The following is a 27,672-nucleotide window of genomic DNA, read 5'->3' on the forward strand; positions in this document are numbered from 1 at the left end:
CTCTAAAATGATTTTGAATATTATCCAATGGTCCTTGAAAAATATGCATGGTTATTAATTTTGAGTTGATGTATTTTAAACTATTCTCTTGATGAATGTTGAATGTTTTCCCCCAGGCTTAATTTTTTTTTAATTGCAATTTATATCTTAGTATAATCCTTCGTATCTGTTTCTGATTATTTCCATAGAGGGAAGAATGATAAAGCAGAATTGCAGATCCAAAGGAGGTAACCATTTCTGAGGCATCTGAGACATGTTGGAAATCTGCACTCTGGAAATTATACACAAATGGGCACACTCATGGACAAGGTATGTGAGATTCTTCATGCTTATCTCCACTTGACAATTGGAGTATTGTGAATTTCTGAAGTCTTTCCCTTTTTGGCCATTAAAACAATGGTAGCTGGTATCAGGTTGTGTTTGTTTGGCTGTGAGTGAGGGTACACTGCTTTCTTGAGGGAACTGGCTGTGTATCAGTTTGCCATTCTGAACTATTTGTATCCATAGACCATTCTTCCATAGAGATGTTTTTTCTTATTGATTTATAAGTACTCTTTACATATGGAGATATTTAATAGCCTTTGAGTACTGCATATATTTTAAATGTTTTCCCCAATTTGTCATTTGCCTCTATTTTTTAATGTTAAAAAGTATAAAAATTTTAGGTTGTCAAGTCCATCAAATTTTTCCTTAGTGTTTTATCTTTGATGTCGTGTTTACAAAATCTGTCTTCACGTCGGATCTCTACACATGTGACATTTTCTTTCTATAGTTGTTTAAGATTTTCTTGTTCTTCATCTGGAATATATTTAGATGCATGGCATGAGTACAAGTGCCAAAATGTATTTATTTATTGTTTATAATTAAATAACTATTCCAGCAGAATTTATTGAATAATTCAGTCTTTCTCCACTGATTTAAAATACATTTTTACATTAAAGAATAATGCATAGTTCAGTTCTATTTCTGCTTCTCTGTCTCTGCCATTGAACTCCTATCTCATCACCTGTCAGCGCCACAAGTCTGAGTCGGTATGGCCTGATACAGCTTGTTTTCAAATGAAGCCGAAGGACATCCCTTCATTATTTTTCTTACTCATTTGTACTTCCATATCCAGTTTAATATAACTTAGTTAAGTTTGCAAAATTATGTTGACTTTTTACTGGAATTTCATTCAATGTATTAAATAATTTAGGGTGAATTGACATCTTTGCAATATACATAATGACTTTACTATCTAGGATTATGATATGCTTATTTACTTTATAACTACTTCCTTCGTAAATATTTGCTTGATAAAGATATATTTTTCATAACATTTATTTCAATATATCTTCATGTGATATGGTTATTCTGAACAACTTTTTCATTGATGATATATAAGAATTATATCAATTTTTGTATATATATTCTGCTAATTGCATCTAGATTGACACAATAGTTAACCTTACTTTGCAAGTTATTTATTAAGAGAGAGGTAGAGGAGAAAAATCTTACTATTAAAAATAATGATAATTTCGCCTTACAAAGTTTTAGATTTTACTTATCTCCTTGAAATGCTTGGGATCAAGTCGTCCTAATTAATGCAAAAGGAAAAGTAATTTTAAAGGACATTTCATGGATTCCACCATGCACAGGACATCCTTTAAAGCCTGCTGCGTCCTTGGGGTAAATTTTTGTTATCTGTATTTCCCGTTCACTCAGATGCTTGTTCTGATATTCTTGTGTGGAATGTGACCTTACCTTGAAGGGGGAATGAGAGAGAGAGAGGGAGAAAGGAGGGAGAGAGGGAGAGAGGAGCTGGATACATTTATTTAATGTTACTGTTTTTTAGGGGAAAGGGGAGTAAAAGAGATAGGTCCTTATTGTCCTGTTCGTGGAGAACTCTGTGCAGTAAGTCAGATGGGCCCTTATTGTCCTGTTTGTGGAGAACTCTGCAGTAAGTCAGATCTGCAGCACACACAGCACAGCCTTTCCGAAAGCAAAGGTGAAGACTGTTGGGTTTTCTTTAGTCTCCAAGGCATCAACATGCTCATAGCACGTGTTTATCTTTTGGTTTTGAGCTGAAAGTTGTCGGTGTTAATTGAAAACCTCCTAACAATGTTAAAGCAGAGTTTTAAGGCAAGTGGATTTGAGCACTGACCTTGAGCCTGGGCACCAAAGTCAGTTGTTTTTCCTAAATTGGCAACTCTGTGTGAAGCACCGTGCCTGGTGCCTGGCACATTGCAGGTGGCCCATAGCTCCTGGCTGTGGGGTGGGCTCTCTCCAGGGCTTGCTGCCTTCCAGGCACACAGTGGGACTGCAATGCTGGCCCACTTTAGGCGAGGCAGGCCGGGTGGCAGATATTGCTGCCACGTGAAAGACTTGCTTTTTGGCCCAAGGCCCTCCAGAACTCTGCTCTCCTCTGGGAGAAGCTGGCCATGCTTGGAATGCCGCTGCTTCACAGGCCTGGGGTAGGGGATCCCCCACCCCACCCCGATGGGCTCCTGTGGACACATGCCGTGGGCAAAGCCAAGGCTTCCTGTGGTGCTCTCTGGGATGCTGACCATCCATCGTGGTGGCAGCCAGCTGCCTGTCTGACTGATGCATGAGGTTGTATCTGAGATTTAAACCAAATCCATGAAAGCCCCAATCCAGGGAAGCCCCGATTCGCCTTCTGGGAGAAAGAGCTCCCATGGCTTTGTCAGCAAGGTAGACAGAAGGGCCCCCAAAGATGTCTTTGCCCTGATTCTCAGAACCTGTGAAAATGTGTTACCCGGCAAATGCGGCTTTGCAGATGTGATTAAGGTTAGGAGTACAAGATGGGGCATTCCCCTGGATGCTGCAGTGGACCCAGAAGAAGCACAGGAGCCCTGACAATCACCTGGAGAGTGGAGGCAGAAGGGGAGCTCAGAGACAGGAGGGTCGGGACTGCACCCATTGTTCCTGGCTTGGAGGGTTCAGGAGGCTGTGGACCAGGGGAGCGGGCAGCTGCAGGTGCTGCACATGGCCCCAGTGGGGGGCCAGCAAGGAAACGGGATGTCAAACCCATATCTGCAGTGGCTACACTCTGCCAGCCACCCCAGTGAGCCTGGAAGCGTATTCCCCCCGTGAGGTTCTGGGTCACGGCCTGCCCACCAGGTCTCTATCTCCACCTGGGGAGACCCAGAGCAGGGAACCATCTGAGCCATCAGACTTTCCACCACTGGAAGCATGCGGTGAGCAATCTGCCTCGCTCTAAGGCACCGTTTGTGGGAATCTGCAACAGCACCCACAGAAAACAAAAGCCGACTCCCGTCAGCACGCTGATCTCCGCGACGCACGTCGTTGTCCTTTAAAGTCCAGTACTTTAGAGCTGAGAGGCAGGGAGGCCACCGTTAGGTTTGTTTTCTCGAGGAGACAATTTTCACAGCTGTGCGGCAGATGGAGGGGGCATTGCAGACGGAAAGACTGGCTGGGAGGGGACTGCGGAGCCCAGGGTAGGGCCAGGGCTCGGGGTCCAGTGGTAGCAGCAGAGAAGGAGCAGGACGAGCAAAACCACCACCTGTCCTGGCAGGAGAGATGGCAGCGGGGCAGCGGGTAGTGGCCAGCAGGACACAGGGAATCATCACCCCTTCCCCCTGAGCACTCACTTTCACGCTAAACACTCTCATCCCAGACACATCAACCCAGAAGGTCGTTTTCTTGGGTCCACCTTGCCTGGGTCACTGAGGTTAGAAGGACCTAGAGCCCAGATGAGGGTCAGGCACCCATTTAGGCTGCGTCTTTAGGGAAACCGCCAGAGGGCTGAACTTCAGAGAAAATATTGCAATCAACAGAGGGAGAAGAAGGTGTTCTGGCCATGGGCAGACTCTGCCCAAGTGAGGCATGGCGGCAAGAGAAGCTCCACTGACTTCTGCTGGGGACATTTTTCTCTCCCATGAGGGGTCCCTGATCCACTCAACGGCAAACGCTCCCTCCTCTCTGTGCTCTGGTGTCGCTGGACTGCTCCGACGTACTCACCCTGTTTAGGTGAAATCACAGTTGAGCCTGCAGCCCTTAAGCCCTTTCCTACAGGGCAGATGTATGGGGGTTGCTGACGGAGTTGCCTCGCTCTCTGTGCCAAGCCTCACACTGGGGTATGCGCTCACTGCTTGCAGATCAGTGGACCCCACTGCCTTCCTGCTGCAGCTTCTGTGGACCCCTCTACCTGGAATGCTGTTCCCTCCCTAGGGCAAGCCCAGCACAACTCTGAGCTCTGATTCTGCACTGTTCCTCCCAGGAAGCCTTCCCTGGCATCCCAGCCGCATGAGGGGTCCAGCCAGGCCTGCAGCTGGACACAGCCACTGAGTGGGCTAGGCAAGGCCAGCCAAGGGGTCACCCAGTCAGCCCACATCTTTGGAAGAATTAACAGATCCTTCTTAGCTGCTCTGTTTTGGGGACGGGTTGTTAGGGAGCAAATCCTAACCGACACCATGGTCTCGACTCTGGAGGGAGAACAACGCGGATGAGCTGATGACTGGGGCAGTCTGAGCTGCTGGAATCGTGGCAAGATGACGTCATTGAGTTTCTGGCAGGTTTTCTCCCACTAGCTGATTCCCGAGGCTCCATCAGAAGCACAAATGAATCAGAAACACATGGCTTGGCAGCCAGAAGTCTCTCAGGGTGCGTGCGGGGCTACAGGTGAGACATTAAGCAGGGTGGTAATGATGATGGTGCTGACCTTGCTGGTGGAGCACCAGGTGCGCTCTGTGACTCTGTCATAAGCATCTCACTCTGCAGTCTAAATGGGACTGGACTGCAAAACTTTGTAGCAGCCAGGTGCTGTGCAGAGGCACTGGTGCTGGGACGCTGTAGCACCCCAACCTGGACCATCTTTATTCTCAAGGTTGAAGGCTGTGGGAACCCTGGCACAGCAGGCAACATCTTCAGCCTTGAAGAGCGGGAAGGGGAAGGTGTGTGCTGTATCCAGCTCTTTCTACCCCTCCTAGAGAAGGCGCTGCCTGAGCTGGGTTCAGGTGGGTCCTGGGGGAGGAGTGGGTTCTCTACTCTCAGAAGCAATTCACACTTTTAAAGCCAATTAATAACTGATGAGATGAGCAGTGCCTGCAAAGGACCTGAAGGTCCATTTCCATTCCACAAACCTTATATCAGGAATAGTGTTCAGCTTGGCAGCCCAGAGGATGAATGAGGTCCCTGGGGAGTTCAAGCCCTAATGGGGAGAGTTAATTTGTTATGCTCAGTTAGTCTCTTTGCATTAGAAAGGTAGATAAATATGTGCATGTTTAAAAGCTACCTAAGCATATTACACTGGAGAAGGAAGGCCTTGCTTAGATTGGCCTTTTCCAGATGAGTTTTAAATGTTGACCCAAGGCTGCACCCAGCTCTGGAACCTAAGGTTTGAGTCTGTGCTAAGCTTGTTCAGTGTGATGAGCTACCTAAGCAGGTCACAGGCCACATGGCATTACACTGACCTGGGACTCGAGCGCAGGGAAAGTCCGGCCTCAGAATGGCAGCAGTTGAGGCAGATGTCGGGTACAGGGTTGCTGATTTGTCTTCTTAGCATAGGAACAAAGACATTTTGTGTTTCTATGCACTGCTGGATCTGAACCCCGTGCTCTGAAAAGCTGAGGTGCTCCAGGGTGAACCCATGCACTGGCCGTCTGGGGGCAGATCCATCCAGATCCCACCCTGTGGCTGGAGAACCAAAGGGCAGCCAATACCTTGGCCCTTGTCCTCGCAGCCCCACGAGGAAGTTATTCAGGTTGGAAAAGACAATTAAATTTGGAAAACTTGATCGGGGTGGGGGCCTGAGCACTTTCCCTCCAGCTGCATCATGAGGCACCTGGCCGGTCCGCACACTCAGGTGCAGGTCCTGCTGGCCTCTGCCCCGTCCATTGTCTAGTCACCTCTTCCAGCAGGTGAGGCGGGGTGGCAGGTGGCTGGCCTCCTCCTGGTGGCATTCCTGCGGTGTTGCAGTCGTCACTGCACTGGGACTCCCACCCACCAGGCTTCCTGCTTCCTCTGGTGGCTGACTACATGTGTGTTTTCGTCTTTTTAAAATTCCGGGTTGTGTCCTTTTCCTGGGTAGTGGCTGTCACAAACCACCACAGACTGGGTAGTGCTCTGCAACCTTCAGTAGTTCTGGAGGCCAGAAGTCCCAGACCAGGGGCTTGGCGCGGCTGTGCTCCCATGTGGATGTGCAGGAGAGGACCCTTCTTGTGCCTTCCAGTCTCCGTGCTGCTGGCGGGTCTTGGAATTCCCTGCCTTGCAGAAGCATTGCCCCGGCATCCGCCTCCATCTTCATGGGCATTCTTTTTTTTTGAGATGGAGTCTCGCTCTGTTGCCCAAGCTGGAGTGCAGTGGCACGATATCTCGGCTTACTGCAAGCTTTGCCTCCCGGGTTCACGCCATTCTCCTGCCTGGCTAACCACGCCTGGCTAATTTTTTTTTTTGTATATTTAGTAGACAGGGTTTCACCGTGTTAGCCAGGATGGTCTCGATCTCCTGACCTTGTGATCTGCCTGCCTCAGCCTCCCAAAGTGCTGGGATTACAGGCATGAGCCACCGCGCCTGGCCACGGGCATTCTTCTTGCGTGGCTCTATCCCTTTTCCTTTTTTTCTGAGATAGAGTCTTGCTCTGTCACCCAGGCTGGAGTGCAATGGCACATTTTCGGCTCACTGCAACCTCCGCGCCCAAGGTTCTACCAATTCTCCTACTTCAGCCTCCTGAATAGCTGGGATTACGGGTGCCCACCACCACGCCCAGCTAATTTTTTTGTATTTTTAGTAGAGACGGGGTTTCGCCATATTGGTCAGGCTGGTCTCAAACTCCTGACCTCAGGTGATCCACCCGCCTCGGCCTCCCAAAGTGCTGGGATTACAGGCATGAGCCACTGCACTCAGCCTCCTTCTCTTCTTATAAGGAGAGGCCACGCTGGATGCAAGGCCCCCACTCCAGTGTGACCTCACCTCAACTAATTACATCTGCAAATACCCCATTTCCAGATAATGTCGCTGTCTTAGGGCCTTTGTGCTGCTGTCACAGAAAGCCATGGACTGGGTAATTGATAAAGAACAGACATTTCTTTCATACAGTTCTGGAGGCTGGAAGTCCAAGATCCAGGTGTGGGCACCTGGTGTCTGGTGGGGGCCTTCTTGCTGCGTCCTCATGTGTCAATGAGGAATGGAGATGAGCTCCTGATCAAGCCCATTTATAAAGACACCTGATCCCTCCAGGAGGAAAAAGCCCTCTGGGCCAAATCGCCTCTAAAAGGGCCTGCCTCTCAATCCCATCATATTGCCAACATCTGCATTGGAGAAGACACAATCAAACCATAGCAGTCGCATTCACAGGAGCCAGGAAGGACGTGGGTGTGGGAGGACATGACTCTGCCCAGGGCACATGTTAATCCATCTCTTCAGGCTGTGGCTTTAGGTCAGCTGTGCACTTAGTCTTCCTTCGTGTGACTGGGGTGTGGGGGATGGATAACGCTTTGGGGAGCGGAGGGGGGGATGAGTCCACACTGTTTGGCTCTCCCTCCTTCCCAGTGTTCCCCTCACCACCAGCACTGCTTTGCTCTGCCTTTCCACAGTGCCCCCGATTGTTTCAGCCCTGTACCTGCACATTCCTTCCAGCCTTCTGTTGCTACCCTGGCCTTGTTGTCTGGATCAAATGAAGTATTTTCTGACTGATCAGCATTTTCTGCTAGATGAATTAGTCAATGAGTTAGGGCAGGGGTATGCAGCGAGAGAGAAATTAACTCCCCAAATCTACATCTTATATAGGTAATATCTATCCCCCAAATTTGCAGCAACAGTAGTTAAGGCAACTAATTCCTATAAACCCCCAAATAAGTTGTGGCTATCATGACTTATTCCCAGCCCCATAACAGATGGCTGGAGGTGTTCCAGGTGGGACAGTTCTTCTCCAGGTGGTGACTCAGGGAGGCAAACCACTTCTGTCCTATGATCTATCATCCTCTGTAGGTTGTTCCTAAGGGCACCAAGATGTTGCCTCTATTCCAGTCAAATGGAAAGGGGGAAGATCATGGAGGAGGATATTTGGAAGGTGAAAGTCACCTACTTTTAGGTTCCATTGTACCTGCTATGGAAGGCCCTATACACCAGGAGTGGTGGTGTTGAACAAGATAGATCTTACCCTGTCCTCATGGAGCTTACAGTCTTGTTGGATTAGTGTCACAGTTAGTTCAATTGCTCAAGTAAAAATTCCATGAATGCCAGTTTTCTCTCATTTTTTCTCAATCTAGTTTGTAGCTGGAATTTCAAATATCCAGCCAAAATCTTCATCACAATAGCATTAAGTTCAACATATTCTTTCTCTTAATGTCTCTTCAATCCATTTTCTTGTTGCCACTAGAATGACTACAGCAGCCTCCAAGCTAATCTTGCCTCTTTTATTGACTGTCTTCAACTCTGCCCCATCTCACCAGCGGAGCCATACTAATAAACTGTAAAGCAGACTGGGCTCTGGTTTCCTATACAATGATTTTCCTGGTTCTTACCAGATAAGGTCCAAATGCCTTAGAATAGAATACAAGATCCTCTGGAGGCGGGCCTCTGTCAATGTCTACATCCTTGTCCCTCAACACTGCCTCTCACCTCTCTCCTTCCAGCCCTGTACACACCACCCCCATTCTCACAAAACACTGTTGGATGCACCACCTTGCTCGTTCTCTCTGTGCCCTCAAATGGAATATGGTCCCTCTGTCTTACCTTCTTGGTGAATTCCAATTAAGCCTTTAGTTTTATTTTAGTTTTTATTTTATTTTATTTATTTAGTTATTTATTTTTGAAGATGGAGTCTCACTCTGTCGCCTAGGCTAGAGTGCAGTGGTGTGATCTGGGCTCACTGCAACCTCCACCTCCCAGGTTCAAGCAATTCTCCTGCCTCAGCCTCCCGAGTAGCTGGGACTACAGGTGCACACTGCAACACTCGGCTAATTTTTTGTATTTCGGTAGGTACAGGGTTTCACCATGTTGCCCAGGCTGGTCTTGAACTCCTGAGCTCAAGCAATCTGCCCACCTTGGCCTCCCAAAGTGCTAGGATTACAGGTGTGAGCCACCGCCCCCTGGCCTAGTTTTTATTTTTATCAAATAGTAAGCATGCATATAGTTAAAGAGTTAAGTCATTCTCTAGCATTTGTACAAATCATAAAAATCCCTTGCCTCTCCTGCTCTCATTTATCCCTCCTCAGACACAAGCACTTTGAATTTTTCTCTCTGATTCTTTTGGTATTACCTCCACATTTCTAAATAAAAGTGTTTAGATTGCTATTCCTTGGAGTTTCTGTTTTAGGCATTTATTTGTTGAGTTCATACTGTGGAAAAGTGAATTAGCTTTCTTCCACCATCCACCACCATCCTCCCAGTATTACAGTGCTACCTTATTTTTTTTGTTTGTTTGTTATTTATTTATTTATTTTTTTATTATTATTATACTTTAGGTTTTAGGGTACATGTGCGCAATATGCAGGTAAGTTACGTATGTATACATGTGCCATGCTGGTGCGCTGCACCCACTAACTCGTCATCTAGCATTAGGTATATCTCCCAATGCTATCCCTCCCCCCTCCCCCCACCCCACAACAGTCCCCAAAGTGTGATGTTCCCCTTCCTGTGTCCATGTGTTCTCATTGTTCAATTCCCACCTATGAGTGAGAATATGCGGTGTTTGGTTTTTTGTTCTTGCGATAGTTTACTGAGAATGATGATTTCCAATTTCATCCATGTCCCTACAAAGGACATGAACTCATCATTTTTTATGGCTGCATAGTATTCCATGGTGTATATGTGCCACATTTTCTTAATCCAGTCTATCATTGTTGGACATTTGGGTTGGTTCCAAGTCTTTGCTATTGTGAATAATGCCGCAATAAACATACGTGTGCATGTGTCTTTATAGCAGCATGATTTATAGTCCTTTGGGTATATACCCAGTAATGGGATGGCTGAGTCAAATGGAATTTCTAGTTCCAGATCCCTGAGGAATCGCCACACTGACTTCCACAAGGGTTGAACTAGTTTACAGTCTCACCAACAGTGTAAAAGTGTTCCTATTTCTCCACATCCTCTCCAGCACCTGTTGTTTCCTGACTTTTTAATGATTGCCATTCTAACTGGTGTGAGATGGTATCTCATTGTGGTTTTGATTTGCATTTCTCTGATGGCCAGTGACGGTGAGCATTTTTTCATGTGTTTTTTGGCTGCATAAATGTCTTCTTTTGAGAAGTGTCTGTTCATGTCCTTCGCCCACTTTTTGATGGGGTTGTTTGTTTTTTTCTTGTAAATTTGTTGGAGTTCATTGTAGATTCTGGATATTAGCCCTTTGTCAGATGAGTAGGTTTTTAGAAATGTTTACATGGCTGTATCTATGTAATGTAATTCACAGTTAGTACATGCAGTGTGCCATGATTGCGTTTCCTTCCTGCACAAATTTCCTGGAATTGATCATTGTTTTTTTAATCGCTTTGATTTCTATGTACTTATAACTAACTACAATCCAAACTCTTCTCTATTATCTAATTCTTCAATACTTTCATGTAGACCCGATATTTTATCATTTTCATCTTCTTAAAGAATCCCTCCTTGAGCCTCTAAGCTTTTCTCATCTAGAGTTGTTTCCAGTTTCTCCTTTGGCACATATGGCTTCCTGGGATCTCACACCACATTATCTGGTGATTCCCTTTGCCTTTCTCTTGTATTGTATCACTTGTTTCCTGGAATGTGTATTTCTCCCATTTCTAATTCACTCCCTCTTTTTGATGGAGCACATCCTTCAGTAGCTTTCTGATAAACTGTACATAAGAGGTAAATTTTTTGAGAACTTTTATATCTGAAGGTAATCTCTATCTTCTTTTAAATTTGAGATTTGGGATAGATGTAGAAGTCCCAGCAGAAAACAGTTTTCTTCCAGGGTTGTGAAGGCATTTCTCTACTGTCCTCAAGCTTCCTTAATTGCTGTTGAAAAGGATGATGTTGTTCTGATCCTTTGTATGTGATCTTACTTCTTTTTTCCCACTGAGCAACACTCTGATGCGGATCTGTATTCATCCATTGTTCTGGGCAATTGATGGGCTTCTTTAATTTGGAAAATCATGTCCTAGAAATATGCTGGAATTATTCTATTGATTATTTCCTCCTCTTTGTTTTCTCTGTTACCGCTCTAGAGCTCCTGTCATTTGGTCATTGGACTTCCTTTACTAATGCTGTGATGTTATCATCTTCCTTTCCTATTTTCTATTTCTATACTCCTATTTCTATTTTCTATTTCTTTGTTTATTTGCTCTACGTTTTGAGAGGTTCATTTCACTTTATTTTCCACTCTCACTTTTCAGATTTTCATTTCTGCCATCATATATTTAATTTCAGTCCAAATGGTCCTTTTTATAGCTTTCTGTTCTTGTTTCTTTGATGTAATATTATCTCTTATCTCTCTAAAGAATTAATGGTAGTTTCTATAAAGTTTGCTTCTTCCTATGTGGTCTCTGATTTATTTTTTTTATATTTATTTATTTATTTATTTATTTTGAGACAGAGTCTTGCTCTGTTGCCTAGGCTGGAGGGCAATGGCGTGATCTTAGCTCACTGCAACCTCCACCTCCCAGGTTCAAGTGATTCTCCTGCCTCTGCCTCCTGAGTAGCTGGGATTACAGGTGCACACCACCATGGCCAGCTAATTTTTTTTTTTTTTTTTTAAGTAGAGACAGGGTTTCACCATGTTGGTCATGCTGGTCTCGAACTCCTGACCTCAAGTGATCTGCCCACCTCAGCCTCCCAAAGTGCTGGGATTACAGGCATGAGCCACTGCGCCCGGCCTGGTCTCTGATTTATCTGAGCAAATGTGTTTCTGTTTGTTGGTTTCTATCTCTGCGGTTCATGTTTGAGCTTTTGCTCCTGTGTCTGATGCCATTTGGTTCTTTGCTCATATTTAAGAAAGAAGTACTAAAAGGTCAACTGGATGCTCCAGGCCAGGTTTTGATTGTGAGATTTACTGTGGGGAAGTCAACTACTCCTTTAAGTTGAGGGACTTCAATGTCAGTAATTTTAGGTCATTTTTCTTTATCAATTCAGATGCTACAGGCTTTCATCTGGATTGCATAACGCTGACAGCTTTGTTATGAGGACCAAGCCAGGGAAAGAGCTGAAGACATCAACGCTCACTGACCGTTTCCCGTTTCCATGGTGGTGCCCCTATGTGCAACTGCACTGCAGTCCCCTGCTTTACCCTGCAGAGGTCACATCTCTGGCCTCCTGCTGGGCGGCGAGGAGGGCATCCTCCCACCTGCATGCATTGGGAATGGAGATCTAGGAATCTGACCACTTCTAAAGAGATTTTTGATCCATCTGCCTGCTTTTATTTCAATTTGGTTTACAGCTCTCAAAGGTCCCTGGCACCGGCATCACTGGCCTTTGGGAGCCTGTCCTGTGGTGTCAGCTACAACAGCTCTCCCCACTGCTGGCCCAGCTGCAGCCTTTCCAGGTCTTCCAAATTCATTGTTAATCATCTATCTACTCTCCAGCTTCCAAAATTGTGTTACTGCTCTTTCCTTCCCTTTTCTCTTTATCCTGGTGGGTTTGTACCTTTAAAAGAAGCCCTGTACTGTCTTGGTGGGGGTTCAGAGCCCCGTTCAATCTGCCAACCCTACAGGAACAAAGCACAGCCTCACCCTCCTTAGATATCTCCCAATCTCCTGGCAAAATCAACCACTTCATCCTTTTATTGTCACCTCTGACTTTAATCACACTGTCTAGGCTCTATCCCCAACTAGACAAAATGCTCCTTGAAGGCAGAGACAGAGTCGATTTATTCATCCCCAGCACCAGTACAGTGCTTGGCATTTAATCCATCACTCACTCATCAAACATTATGTAATGCATGTTATATATGTGAACATATTGGGAATTCAGAGAGAAATGAGACATGGCTCCTGATATTGAGAGGTTTGCTTCAGCATTGCAAGGTTGTGGGTGAAAACATATGTGAAACATATCATTCAAATAACATATGTGTATGTGAATATACATGTTTCTATTTATATGCACATATACATGTTGAAACATATAACAATCAATAAACTTTGTCTAACAACTGATACAGTCGTTTGAATACTGACCCCACTTCCAGAAGCATAAGCAGCTAATGAGTGGGACCTTGGCTCCCTTGTCATGGTTACCATCCCGTTACACAATGTAACAATGTCATATGTGAAATACATATGTGTTTGCTCATTAATCCATTGTCTGTACCTTTTGAGAAGACAGAAACAAAGGTGAAGTAAAGTTGTGTAGCCAAAGTTATTTCTTTGTTGATTAAATTCCATGCCATCCATGCGACATGTAGGAATCAGGTCTGATTCACCCTTTTCCCTCTCCACACCAAGCACATAATTTTTTCCGCATGGACAGTACATGCCAAACATTGAATAAATATTGAATACATGGATAAATGGATGGATGGATGGATGGGTGAATAGATGCTAGATGGGTGGGTGAGTGATGGATGATGGACAGATAGACTTCGAATTTGAACTAAAGATCTTAAAGTAGGGGCAACTTTATGAAAATTAAACAACATGATGTCCTAGGATACATTTGGTAAACCCTAAAATTATGTGCATAAATTATTCCTGTGAGATTTATATTCTTTATACTGCACCTCTTCTTGAAAACATTCTGAGGGTCCTGTGAGGTCTTCGTTCCAGTGGATTTTGATTCTGGTGAGTCTGACCCGCCAACATGGACAAAATGGGCTGGTGATCCCTGTCCAGCATCTGCCCTCTTCTGTTTTGTCTGGACCCCAGGACATGCAGTGGGAAAATGGGCCAACACTCCACTCACCCTTCATCCCACATCACCGAAGTTTCCTCAGAAAGAGAGGACTGCAGAAAAATCAGAGTTTTATTTATTAATCATTTCTATTTTATTCTTTATCTTATTATATGTCTGACATTTTCAGCTAACATTAACTCCAAAATTCATCTTGTCTGAAAGAAAGGAAATCCTTAGGAACGCTAGGCAATTTTGAGTGTTTAAACGATAGGCTGGATTAACCACACTGAGTCCGTGGCCGAAGGAGGGGAGTGGAGAGCTGTGCTGTCTTCTGCATCCTTGACCTCTAGACCAGTGGTTCTCCGCAGTTCTCAACAGGGGTGGGGCTGGTTCACCCCAGGGGAATTTGGTAATATGTGAATAAATGTTTGATTGTCACTGCTGGGATGCGGAGGTGTTTGGTGTCTGGTGTGCCAAAGGCAGGAATGTTCCGAAGCATTTTACATGCATGAGATTTTACCCTCCCTCCACCCCAAATACACACACACAGAATTGTCTGGTCCAAAATATCACTAGAGCAGGTGCAGAGAAACCCTGGTCCAGAGGCAGTAGAAACAGCCAAGGGCCTGAGAGGATTGTGAGTCACAGAAAAGAAAGGAAGATTTTAGTGAGAAAGTGACACGTAGCACACCGAACTTTTAAGGATCTCCAACGAGTAATCTGCCCCCTCTCCTTGGGTAACCCCAGATCAGTGGAACAACATGTCTGGGACTGCCGCTCCTTCGTTTCTCTTAGGAACTGACTTACTGCTAAATCCTGCAATCGAATAAGACTGAACAGAAATGCCCTCTTGCTGGAGCAAAATATCAAGTTCACAGAAGGCTATTTGGGGAAAGAAAAAATCAAGAGCCATGTTGCTGGTGGCCTCCTCGAAGAGGAAAAGCCGAGTCATTCTGCTGCAGCCGTCGCACACTTTGGGTGTCTGGAGTTGTCTGATTAAACTTGCCTTTCTAGTTAGAGAAATCTGCCTTACTGTCCGTTGATAACTTCCTTAGAGAATCGTTACTGTAATTAACTCACTGTCCAAGGACTGGAGTAAAATGCTTGGATTTTAAACAGGGTGGGAAAATGACCATATTTTACCAAAAATCTAAAGTAGGTAATAAAATGTTAAGTGGTGCAAGGAGGGCTTCCAAGGGACTCTCGGACAGGTGAGAGAAACCGGGTATGGCTTTAATTGGCTCTTTAATCATTCCCTATTTCTGTCTTCTGCCTTTTTTTTTTTTTTTTTTTTTCCTGAGTGGGGAAAACCCCCTTAAAACAGAAAGGTTAATCTAACTATACATTTTAAGCTTTTAAAGGCTCCATTACAAGACTGATTATGCGAAAAGAAACATACCTGGTGCACTGCAGCTTCTAGATGCATGTAATGATTCACTTAAAACACCGTGGTCAGGATTCTCTCACATTATTTCTATGTAAATTGGATGCTCCACAATTACTATAATATGTGTGAAATTTCACTTATTATTTCTTTTAACATAGAAACTTTTATCACTTAACTCACTGGACAGAATATTTGAGCCATTTGCAATCATTAGAGCATTTTTGTTTGGTCAAACCCTTATGGGATTATACTTCGGAAGAGACAGAGTGAATTATATTCATTGCAAGAAAACAGCAATTTTAAATATATAAGGGGCACCAGGAAACTTTTCATTTTAGTGCAAATTCAATATTATATCTTACTTCTTTTTACAGCGGGGTAAGCCTTTTATCTTTAAGCAATTTATAAAACCCAGCAGGTAATGGGAGTGAGTCGTGCAGGGAGAGATGAGTCTGATAGATAAATACACACTTTGGAGACAGACGGGAGATGTGATATCCTTGGATTTAAGGTAATAGCTTTGTACTTTGGAAGTTTTTCCTTGTGATCTCAGTGGAGGTTACAGATTGTTTACTCATGTCTCCCAATATCGGCGTGGAGCGTTTATCCAAACTCTCCACCCTCAGCCCCCCAGTGCCCTCCTTCCACAGCTGGGCAGAGGCCCAGGCTGGCCTGTGAGTAAGCTGGAGTTACGTGCCCTCCCTCGGAAAATGAACACTCAAACCACCTCTGCGGGGCCAGCTGGCTGCTCACGGGCCCTCACTTTGAAGAACATAGAATTGTTTCACATAGATTTGAGGAAGAAAAACAAAATCAGAAAAGAGAAGAGGTATTCCTAGCTATTAAGCTGATTTCTTTTTGCATTGAGGGGCCCTGTTTGTGAATCTAACACATGAGAAAAACACGACTCGGCATCTTTGGAAGAGTGTTTTCTGCCTTAGTCATTTGGGATGCTTTTATTTTGGCAGAAAACAAAACAAAACAAAAAGACCAGCAATTAAATGGAGCTCTGCACAGATACATCCTGAATGTTAAGACAAAGTATAGGTATGTTTGTTTTTAATAAGTGATTGAGGAAATTAAATTTAGACCTTGATTAATGTCTAGCTATATAAACACATCAAAATTATTGAGGCAGGTTTATTTTATTCTTCATGTTTTTTGTGTTATTTTAAAATGAGATGATTTCTGAGTGACATATTTATTTCCCAAATTTTATTCTCCAAACTATTCTCTTTAACTATTAAAGACAAGTCAAAAACTTTCAATTCTTTTGAGAGCAATTACATATGGAATAAGAATTATTATTTTTATTTGGATTTTGATTATCTTTTTTTAGCTGTATTCCTCAAAAAGAAGATATTTACATTCCCACAGAAATCGAATACAAAAGTTGTAATTTCTCTATGTATGTAGTGTTACTTCACATTTTGTTAGTAATCTTTTTAGACATATATAGGAAATTGAAATATGCCACGTAATATGTAAACCCAGAGCTGCATATTTGTGTGTATTTGTGTGTGAGAGAGAGACAGAGAGAGGAGGGAGGAGAGAGAGAGAGAGAGATTTAGAAAAGAATAGTTAATAATATTGTGCTTTTTTTTCATCTGGAAGTTAACTTGCATAGACACTATTGGAATGATATTAATGCTATTAATAGTCAAACATATAATGGGTCCAACTTTGTCCTATAGGTAGATGTTTATTTGTAAATAAAAGATGGAGCCTGAAATTCAAGGTTATGCCATGCTCGAGGGAAGAACAGTAGAGGAAGGCAGGCAGGCAGTCCAGGGGGGCCGCATCCTACCTCAGCACGCGGGAGGGAAGAGAGCGTTGGCAAAGCCCGCAGTTCCCCCAGCCGGATGGCAGCCACAAGCTGCAGGTACCACGCACACGGGCAATTTAGGTCATAGGACTGCAGGTCTTGTAGCCTCAGGAATGAAGGACATGCACACACACGCATACACAGGTAGCATAATTCCTGCAGATGCCTGGGAGAAAGGCCGCTACTACGTACGGGATAAAGTACACTCAATACATAGTAGGCGAAATAAAATGTATAAATATTGCATATTCATTCTTCCTTTGCTCTTCGGTAGAAATGAAGGCATTGGAGACACTGAGACTGTCTGCAGACTTCCAAATAGGGGTAGACACCCTAAGAGAATTCAAGAAAGAAACCTGAGGGACGGACACTGCCTACCCCCTTTGGGTTCAATTATTAGAGCAGACTATTTTATACATTTTAAACTGATAATGTATTCATAGCTAAAGCAGAGGAAAACTCGGTGCATTTTTTTTCCTTTTTTTTTCAGCCTGCATATTTTCAAAGACCTCCTATAGTTAACATTATAATATAGTTAGTTGCTACAAATAATCGGGGGTGATTATAGGAAAACTGTCAGTGTCTGCTCACGGTCTGAAAAGGCTGCAGCAAATAGCTTTTCTCTTTGCCATGGAGACTGGGGCCTGTTTTTACGGTTACTCTGGAAACCGGAGGCTTTCTGTTGTTCGTCCTTTTCAGTTACTTCAGCTATTAAACCCTCCGGTTGAGACAAAAGGAAGGAGGTATGCAGACACTTCCTTGGAGAGAAAACCTCTGGGCCTAAGAACAGCAAAACTCAGGATGAGAGAGAAAAGCGGTGTCTGTGGGTCTGGCGTTTTTCTCAGGGAGGTGGCCGTCCTGCACTCTATGGGAAGCTGCCTTTGAACCTTAGAATCTGGAACCAGGTTAGGGCGGCGCTGCCCCTCCCTCCTCCTCGGTCCTTCCCTCCCCAAAAGAGGAAACGTGCGCCCGCTGTTGCTGACGCGCCCAGAAGTGGAGCCTCGTGCGTCGCCCAAGACCTCACCACTCCCAGCATCCAAAGTTCCTTCTGGCTGCACAGATACAAGCCCAGCACCTAGCTGCCTCGAGAGCACAAGTTTCGGATCCCTGAAAACAATGTGATGTTTTTACAATGCACATTCGCACGTGGAGAGACTGTGTGCATTTTATTTTGCTTTGTTTTAAGAAATTGGAGCCAAAAATCATTAATATCTCCATTATACGAATGGATCCAATAATAACCTAAAAAGGTGAAAGACAGTGAGTTGTCAAATATTTTACAGAAAAGTGGAAAAAGTAATTTGGAATATGAAGTTATAAACAGAATCCTGGGTTATGGGCAAGCTAGATGGGTTCCTCTCTTCTTTTTTGTTTGTTTGTTTGTTTGTTTGTTTCTTTTTCTTCCAAATAGGAACGCTTTTTCACCTTAGGTAATTGTTTATTGTTGCCAGCATTTATGTTCACCTCGCCTTTCGGTTAAAGTGTTCTCTCAAGGGAAAGGAATTCTCCCTGGAAGAAACAGCTCACGAACTAGTCCCCAAATAATACGCTTCCCAACAGAGTGGTCCATCCTGGCCTTGCCGGGGTCACACTGAGTAATGCTAAACACCGCACGGGCCCCGTGGCGATAAACTAAACTAGTCTCAGTCAGCAAACTATTCAGTTATCTTCCATTTGAACAATTAAATGCGTCACCCAAAAATCCCCACAACTGTTTTCCCTCCATCTGCCCAGTACCAAGGGTCCGCGCTGTCAGCAGAGTTAAAACAAAAACACTTGGTCTTAAAAGGAGCAAGCAAATTAATAACAGTTGATATTTGTTAACGAGAAGCAGCGCTAAGAAAAAGAGGGGGAGAAAGAACTCTTTTTCGTCTGCTCACTGCTGTGCAGAGGTTTTAGTTCTTTCGGATTGAAATGCAGAGCGGTAAAATGGCCAGCAGGCCGCACCCCTCCCTCCCCGTCCGCCTTGGACACAACGGAGAGCTCCCGTGCCAGGCGGCTCCCGCAGAACAGCTGGCGTTTGGCCGGGCAGGAGGGCACCTCACGCCCCAGGAGCCGCTCTGCCTTCTCGGTTCCGGCACATGGAAAACTGCAATAGCAGAAACTTTGCAGTGAAGCAAAAATCGCAAAGCCCGTCCCGCTGGGAGGCCGTCACCGGCCCCGTCGGGGATGCTCTGGGGTGGCAATGTCTTCCGAGTGGCCCTATCCTCGCAGGATTCGGATTCTCAGCGGTGGAAAACAAAGGATTCAAGATGGCAGCAGCGCTGCACAGAAAGACAGTGCAATTTCCAATAGTCCTGGTCCATCCTCAGACTAAATCCTGTTGATTTCTCTCCGAATGAAAATTCTGTGAGAAGTGCATGAAAGGCTACTGGCCCTCATTAAACGTATATTTAAAGAGATTTCTGATCCCAAATGGGTGCCATTAAGAATTTCTAACCATCGTAAAAGTAGCTTTGGATCTGCAATAAGTATAAGGAGACTGACAAAACGGTCCATTGCCCCCCACCCCAATTTATGTTGTTTGCCTTTTGGATAATGCCATTCATTCATTCATTCATTCAGTTATTCTCGCGATAGTGATTCAGTGCCTGCTATGTGTTAGACCCTTTTTCTGGTGCTGGAAAGATGTCATGAGCAAACTCAGGACGTGTTTGGGGAGGGCTTTTTTCAGATGCTGTGCAGGGGCTGCACGGCCGTCTCCATGTGTCTTGAAGGAGCAGAGGCAGGGAGAAGTTCCCCTTGATTAAATAACCTCTCATCATGATGTAGTGAAAATTAGATTGACCCAGGAAGATTGCACTTGTTACGTATTCCTTTTCTCTTCCATTTGTCTCTGATCCATCAGGATGAGAAAATCCCACCCTGTGTAGGGGCTGCGTTTTCTCAGTCCCACATGAAGTTGCGATGCCTCTGTAGCTGTTTTTGCCCTGATGACGATGCTATGTTTTGGGTGAACTTTGGCTTGAGGCTTATGACTCACTGTACACGTTTTCACCTTGATATCATGCCAGACACCAGCCTTCTAAATATTCCTTTTGTTTTGGCCTCATTATTAAAATTGTAATTGAATTTTAGTCAACTATAAGTAAATTAGTATTTTCTGTAACTTTGTCAAAGTACATTGTTTCCCTAAGTGAATTTGGTGGCTGCTTCAGAGATGCATATAAATTCTTAATTTAAATTTTTTACTATTGTTTGAAAATGGTTATGCAATATGTATGTCCTTTGTGTAATGTCAGACATAACTCTAGGGGTTTATATATTAAAGGCTGCCATCTTTTATAAATCGCTATTTAAAAGTGAATTGTTGCTCCTTTGAAACTAGAATTTTCCAAATGCTAGCTTGTCATCTATCAGCCCGAATGCCAGATTCATGCTGTAATTTTGTATCAAGTTCAACCTTCCATTAAGAGGAATTCCATGGACTTGTGTGTGTGGAGGAATGCCTCAGACTGAGTAGTCATCCTCCTATGCCGCAAATGCCAAGTTCCAATAAAATCCCACTTACTCTGTTATGTTGTTCCTGGTTACCCCAGCTAGAAGTGAACTTTTTCTACCTGATTCTTAGCAGTTACTTCCTGTAAAGCTAATTTGACAGCTAAGGCTATTGTGTCTATAGTAGACACTAAAATAGTCTTTAGGTTGGGTGCAGTGGCTCACACCTGTAATCCCAGCACTTTGGGAGGCTGAGGCAGGAGGATCGCTTGAGGTCAGAAGTTCGAGACCAGCCTAGTCAACATGGCGAAACCCCATCTTTACTAAAAATACAAAAGATTAGCCGGGCATGGTGGCAGGCACCTGTCATCCCAGCTACTCGAGAGGCTGAGGCAGGAGAATCACTTGAACCTGGGAGGCAGAGGTTGCAGTGAGCTGAGATTGCGCCACTGCCCTCCAGCCTGCATGACAGAGTGAGACTCAGTCTCAAAATAAATAAATAAATAAGTAAATAATCTTTAGATTTTATTGTAATTTCAGTTCTTATTATTTTATGTCTCATCTTCCTAACTAGACGTTAACTCCTTGAGGGCAAGGCTCCTATTCTAAGCATGTCTGTGCCTCCTTCCACCCCATCCCCATCTCCATCCCTAGTACGTGGTGTTCTGCCCTGCTCAAAATATTTTTTGTTGTTGTTGAGGTTGAATCATCAATACTAGCTGACATGCATGCCTGAATTGAAATCACTTCTAATTTTAGAGGACAACAGGTTGGCACTGTAGCCCAGCCCTCCCCACAGAGGCGTGAAAGCAATCACACGGATGCTGCTTCTGGTCTACCATGTCTGTGGGTGATAGATGACTAACTGGCACTCGGGAAGACTTGTAGGAGAATGTACCTAGGACAGACCCAGAAATACTGTGGCCCAAAGTCTTGCAGTGCAGGGAGCCAGGAATGGCCAGGTTGGCCAGGGATCTGTCCTGGAGCATGGGACCCATCCACTGTGTGAGCGTTTCCTTTGAGGTTGCTGTTTGCTCCCCTTCCCTTTCTCCACTCCCATTTTCCTGCTATGCTGGCACTCATGCTAAGCGGAACTTTTGACTTCATCCGTCTAACCTGGTTCTTTATGGTGCAGACCCCCAACACGTCAGAAACCCAGCACCTCGCATTAAAGGGTTGATTCGTAATGGGGGAAGAAGTAGCAGATTCTGCAGGTCTTTGATTTCAGTTGCATATTAAATAAATGATGCTCTCTGGGACAATAGGGCTTTTCGGAAAATACAGACACAGTTTATGAAGATTTTTAAAATTATATTTTAAATAGAATCCTGTATTTCCTCCTGGCTTTATAACTTGTGCAAAATATATCAAAAAATATACAGAGTGAATGAAAAACCCTGAAAGCCACAGATGTGCAGGATTAATCTGTATATTTTTATGCAAAGGCCATTTTATGCCAGGACAGACAATAAACACATCCTTTTCCCTCCTCTCCAGTCTATTATTTGAATAGCTTCAGTACCCAGAAATTGTGTGCATTAATAGGTTGGTTGATCTAGTGGTTTATTCATTTGTCTGTTTGAGCCATAGACAATTGTTGGGGGGAGGCTCTGTAGGGAGATTGCCTTTGATGATTTTGTAAATACTTTGTTTATGTAAGTTTTATTTATTTGTGGGAAAGTACACAGTTTTCCAAAAGCCTCTTTTAGGTCAGAAATACTAGAAAAGAAGTGTCAGATATGAGAAGAGAAGGTCAAGTTAAGGCTCCAAAGTCAATTCCCAAATGAAATGTTATCCCAGGCACATGCACATGTGTGGAATGATAGAATGGAATTTGCCCAATACCTTACCTGGTCTGAATACCTTCTAGAGAATTGCTGTTAGTACACAAAAGTCTAGACCTTTGCCCCCAAACACTTTCTGGGTCTCTCTGACTTGTCACTTCACCGAATGCTTTTGGGCTCCTTTCCCCTGATTTCTGACAGTGTCCCTCATCATGTGCGCGCGCACGCACACACACACACACACACACGCAGGCAGGCACCCACATGCAAAAAACAAAAACAAAAACAGCAAAAGGGATGCTCAGGCAGCTTGCTCTGAGCAGGAGCCGGCCAGCACATTCAAGGTGGACATTCTGAGACTGCATTTATGGCCCCGGAGTTTTGAAGGCAGGGGCTGTATCTGCACCACCACAGAGGAGCTGGGCTCTGTGTCCCCCACCAACCCACTGGAAAGCAGAGGCAGGGGCAGGTGCAGGAGGACACACCCGCCCTTTGAGTCCACGTAACTAGCACTTGAAGAGATGCACAGGTCTGCAGCTCTTTCCCACAATTAAACAAGAAAGCTAGAAGAAGAGGCTAGGTCGATTCTAAACAAAGCCTAGGTAAGGGGGAGTTTCGGTGATAGCTGTTTTACGTAGCCGGCAGCCACAGCGCTGCACGCAACGCTTTGAAAAGGACAAAGAGTTTCCTTCATGTTTACACTTTTTATTACTATATAAGATTAGGTCTGTTGCACACACAGAAGAGAAAGTCATTTTATTTTACACAAATCAGCTACTTAAAGTAAATTGAGATATATAGAATTTACCAATGAAATGAGTGATTTGATGTGAATAAAAGAGGTGGTGTGTTGTAAATCAACACTGACAGCCAAATGGGGAAAATTGACAGAGCACTGTAATCACTCCCAACATCCACTAAAGTTATTGATCCAGAACCTCTATAATCCCCTTCACATAACACAAGCAATTTCATATAATACCTGTAATAACGGCACATTCAACTCAAGTAGCCATCTGAAGCATTGCATGTAATGGTGAAGCAGGCCTCCGCTGAGTAAGTGTAACAACTAGAGCACAAAGCGCCAGTGCCTCTTGCCTTTCACAGGTAACAGCCTCCGATAAGAGCTAGTTTAGAAGATAAACAGTTCCTAATGCCAAGGAAAATGAGCTATTAATTGCTGGCTTGCTAAATATGTTGTAAAAGATGGTGAGCGGTGGATGCAACATGGGGAGAATTTAACTGGATTTGGGGGTTGATAAACTTCTTAGGTTATCCACACGCCTGCTATCTGATGTTAATTACAACAGAGGGAAGACAGCTGACGGGCGTTTAGCTGCTGGGTCCTTACATCCTTCCCAGGTGTCTTTCCCATGCAATGTTCCTCCAGTTTTACAAGCTCCTTCTCGCACTGATGGATTATTCCGCAGCCTTATCAAAGCTTTGCCAGCTCCTCATTAATATATAGAGCAAGCCGCACTGTTCTATATATCATTGTCTTCCTCTTGGGGAGGGCTAATCAGTCAGCCATTATCAACCAGTCAGCAGAAGGCAGGCAATCAGACCTGACAGCAAAGAATCATGGGAGATCAGGGAAGGTTAAATGAGGCTGACAGTTGTGATAATGATGATTATACTATAAATTAAGATATGATGATAAAGGAGAATAAAAGACACAATCTGAAGCAATATTTGGTTTAACATGTCTCTCTTTTTCGTTACTGTTAAATGGCCATAACATTTATCACACCGAACAAGAATGGACGTTTAACTACCATGATAAAATGGGACAGCATCAGATTGAAAACCCAACAAGTTGTGATTACAATGTCAGGCACTTTTCCACTGGTTGAGAAAAAAACGGGAGATAGAGCATATGTTATAATCATTCATGCATTATTCTGTAGAATGAAAAGAAAATAGATCTATTTTAGAAATGTCTTTCAGCCTTCTAGATGGAAAACCAAAGGAAACAGTTAATATATTCTTCTGCTTCCAAGATCATTTTTATCAATGAAACAATAGGAAGTTAAGTGATAGTTCCTCCCATCATGCCTTCTCTCTGAAAGTGTATGTTTATTAGTAGCTGATTCAAAGACTGCAAAGGGAGCTCTGTGAATGTCTCCTTCCCTGTTGAATTTTGAAATAAAGGCAGCTAAAATCAACCAAATAGTTTCTGTGTGTGACTTTTCATAGGCTTACACTAAAACAAAAGTGAGTCACCATTTACTCTGCTTTCAAAAATTAAGGCGTAAAATACCAATGCAGCCAAACAGATTATTAAAGTGCTTTTACTAATACATTTCTTTAGGTATAGAGACTGTAAGCTTTGAAACCTAAAAGAGATTTTGATAGCTCCATGTGGAAAAAAATGGAAAAATGGGGTCATATGTTCCTCTACAAACTCACATGTTGAATCTCATCGTTTCTAACCTTTAAGCTTACTACACGTACGAAGACTGCCACTGTTATCCACAAAGAGCATATGATTTTCACAAGACTTAGGCAATACCTGTGCATTATGTACCTGTTCATATGGGCAGGCCAACAGATGATATGAATTCCACAGTTCAATTTGCATCCACTGAAAAGACAACTTGGGTTCTTGATCTTGTCTTCAATTTTCTAGTAAAATCAGGTGGGGAGGAAAAAGAAGCCCCTTAATTCTCATTCATTTCCTTTGAAAATTTGTCTTTTAGCTGGAAAAGGAAAAAAACAATTAGAGTTGAAAATATTTCACTTTGCCCTTTTCTTGTTTTTAAATTTCAGAAGCTGGGACATTGGGAGAATAAAAAATTTAGTGGTTCATTCAGCTGCATCTGATATTCATGGGTGCCCAGGCGAGATCTCAGGTTGGATTTTTTTTTTTTTCAACTAATTTTTGCCATTTAACCAAGGTTTCTAACCTCGGCACCGCTGACAAATAATTCTTAGTTGAGGCAGGGAGCTGTCCATCCTGAGCATAGTCGGGCATTTGGCAGCATCCCTGGGCTCTGTGTTCACCAGATGCCAATAGCACTCCCTGCCCCCACAGTGTGACAACTCAAAGGGTGGGGGGGCATCTCCAGTTGAGAACATTGATTTAAGCCAATGCAGTTAGCATATAGCTAAACGGACACTATTATCTGTTGCTCTGGGACATCTTCCCAGTGAGGTCAGGGGTCGCTCTTCCATAGTGTGGCACAGGAACAACGGGCTCCAGCACATGGCTGTCAATGAACCTATGGCCAGTGCACTTCAAAGCAGCATAGTTACTACTTGATTTCTACTATTTAGCAGCAGAATGAAAAGTCTCTGTGTTTATCTAGATGTGAAAGGAAGTTGCCAGGCATGCTTTATAAACCTGTCAGTCGGTCAACAACACTTAAGTCAATACCATGGTCTGGCACTGAAGTTTATCCTTAGGTAGCACCAAGAAGGGAGTTCTGAGGACTCAAAGAAGGGCCAAGGACACGTTCCAGCATTTGGGTAAAAGGCATTTCCTGTGTATCTGTTAATTGCGATCTAGGACCATCTACTCACATGCCGTGTGTATCAAATTTTCATCACGAAGTTACACATTTTACACATAAGCATTCATGGTCAAAGATCACTTTTCCACTTTCCTTGGAAGGCTTATTGCTTCAGAATCGCATCCACGGTCTTTATGAAGATGGGGGTTGTGCTCGGCCATTTATCCTCCCTGTGATCAGGCTTGCACGAGGCTTTTATTAAACAGGCGGAGCTGTCTGGCTTCGTGCTCCACGGCCTTCCCTGGGGCTCCTGGCAGATCAAGTGCACGCCAGTGGCTCGGTCTGGGGAGGACAGGCAGTGATCGTCTGGACTTAAGATATTTTGAGATCACATCTTTCTCCCAAGACACGGGGTGTGCCTGGTGGGGGCTGGAGACAGAGAATCTGGAATGTGAGCTCCGCTCTCTTTTGGGGCATTTTGGTGGAGCAGAGTTCTCTCTCTGGGTAGCAGCCCTCCCTGTCATGGGTATTTCGAGGTCATCTCTACCCCATCTGCACTCATGCAAATGGTAGAACATAATTTATGACGGACTTAAGATTTAGAGTCCTGCACAGTGAAAACCAAAACAGCCTCCTTATTCCTGGTGAAAGGAGTCGTAGATGAGTTTCAGGTGCCGTCAAAACAGCCAGGATGCGTCCGCGCGCCCGGCGGCCGCCTTCTGGCTCGCAGAAGCTCAGAGAGCTCTCTCAATCCATTTATAGTCTGGCACTCGGATGTGCGGTTATCATTTGGCGGTCGGTTCTAATTTTGGCACATAAGCCGCAGGCAGGAAAATATCTTGCTCCTTAGTCCATTTTATTAACTTTGTTTTGTTCGCTTGAGCCTAGCACTGTATTAGCCTCTGAATAATCACAGCTGTACAGGTAGCTCCCAGAGAGTGAATGAGAGGCTTTTCCAAGGGCCCTGCTCCCTGCAGAAATGATTTGTACCTCTGGCTGATTGTCACTAACAGAAAATGAGAATGAGGAACATTCAATGCAAAGTAATGTGTTCTGTACAATTACTGGATTAATAATTTTATTCCATTACTGTGTGGGGAGAGAGGACATCAGCCTGAAGATCTGCAATTCTAGGATATTTCTAAGCGTCCTGTTAAAAGAGTGAGCAACGGTCAGGAAACTTAATTATGCTATAACTGGATAGAAATTGCCAAGTGATAAAAAGAAACATCCAGACAGATTCAGCAGGAAATTACAGCTTTAATAATATAGCATAATGCCTACTTCTATACAATTATTGGAGAGACCCTGAATGGTTCAGAATAACAGGCTTAGGTTTCTAGTAACTACCAAAAAACCCCCCACTAAAAATGACATTTTGCATCTTGCTGTAAATATTTTTTCCAAAAAAAAAAGCATTATTTGATCATCAAAAATCTTATACTCACTTGCGACTGGATACTATGGTCACAGTGACTTCTTGGAGTGATGAAAGGGTTAGATTATAAGGGGTAATTTATATTTGCAAATTAAATTTCCAGCGTCATAATTTTAAGTAAAAAAAAAGTCTACTGCATTTAGTCTTTCAGAAAAGAAAAAAAAAAAAACTAAACTGTAAAACAAACCACATCGTGTCCCCTCTGAGCTCATGTGGAGGTTTATGGGGGGAACAGTTTACTTCAATATATGCCTTGGGAGGGGGAGATTAAAGAGGAGGAGTGTTGATATTAATAAGTGCAGACGCCTGATAGCTATTCCATGACTTCAGAAATGAGGAAGGGAGAACTTTCTAAAGGTCAGGATAAGCCAGGCCTAAAGTGAAGAAGCTATGTTTTGCAAACACGACAAGCTGTTTTAAATATCAGAGCCTCACCATTCACAGACACTGGCACGTGGTGCTGCGACCCTCCTCCTCGTTGTGTTTGGCCCTTTTTTCCTCTCTTATGGGGAGGAAAAGCCATTTCTTGTGCTCGCCCAGGAGAGCCCAATGTTTCATTTTGTATTCTAAGGACGCAGATTAATCAGCTGGCTCCCTTA

The 27,672-nt window shown here is 43.9% G+C and overlaps 1 long non-coding RNA gene across 1 annotated transcript in view; it reads left to right on the plus strand.

Annotated features, from left to right (window-relative positions):
- The first annotated feature begins 206 nt into the window (after positions 1-206).
- The window catches only part of LOC129011721 (uncharacterized), a 149,618-nt gene continuing 122,152 nt past the window's right edge, over positions 207-27,672 (plus strand). The window contains exon 1 of the long non-coding RNA XR_008493412.2: positions 207-309. This is a non-coding gene — a long non-coding RNA (uncharacterized LOC129011721). The remainder of the gene's footprint in view (positions 310-27,672) is intronic.

The sequence above is a fragment of the Pongo pygmaeus genome, chromosome 14, assembly GCF_028885625.2.
Source record: "Pongo pygmaeus isolate AG05252 chromosome 14, NHGRI_mPonPyg2-v2.0_pri, whole genome shotgun sequence".
Taxonomy (NCBI): Eukaryota; Metazoa; Chordata; class Mammalia; order Primates; family Hominidae; genus Pongo; species Pongo pygmaeus.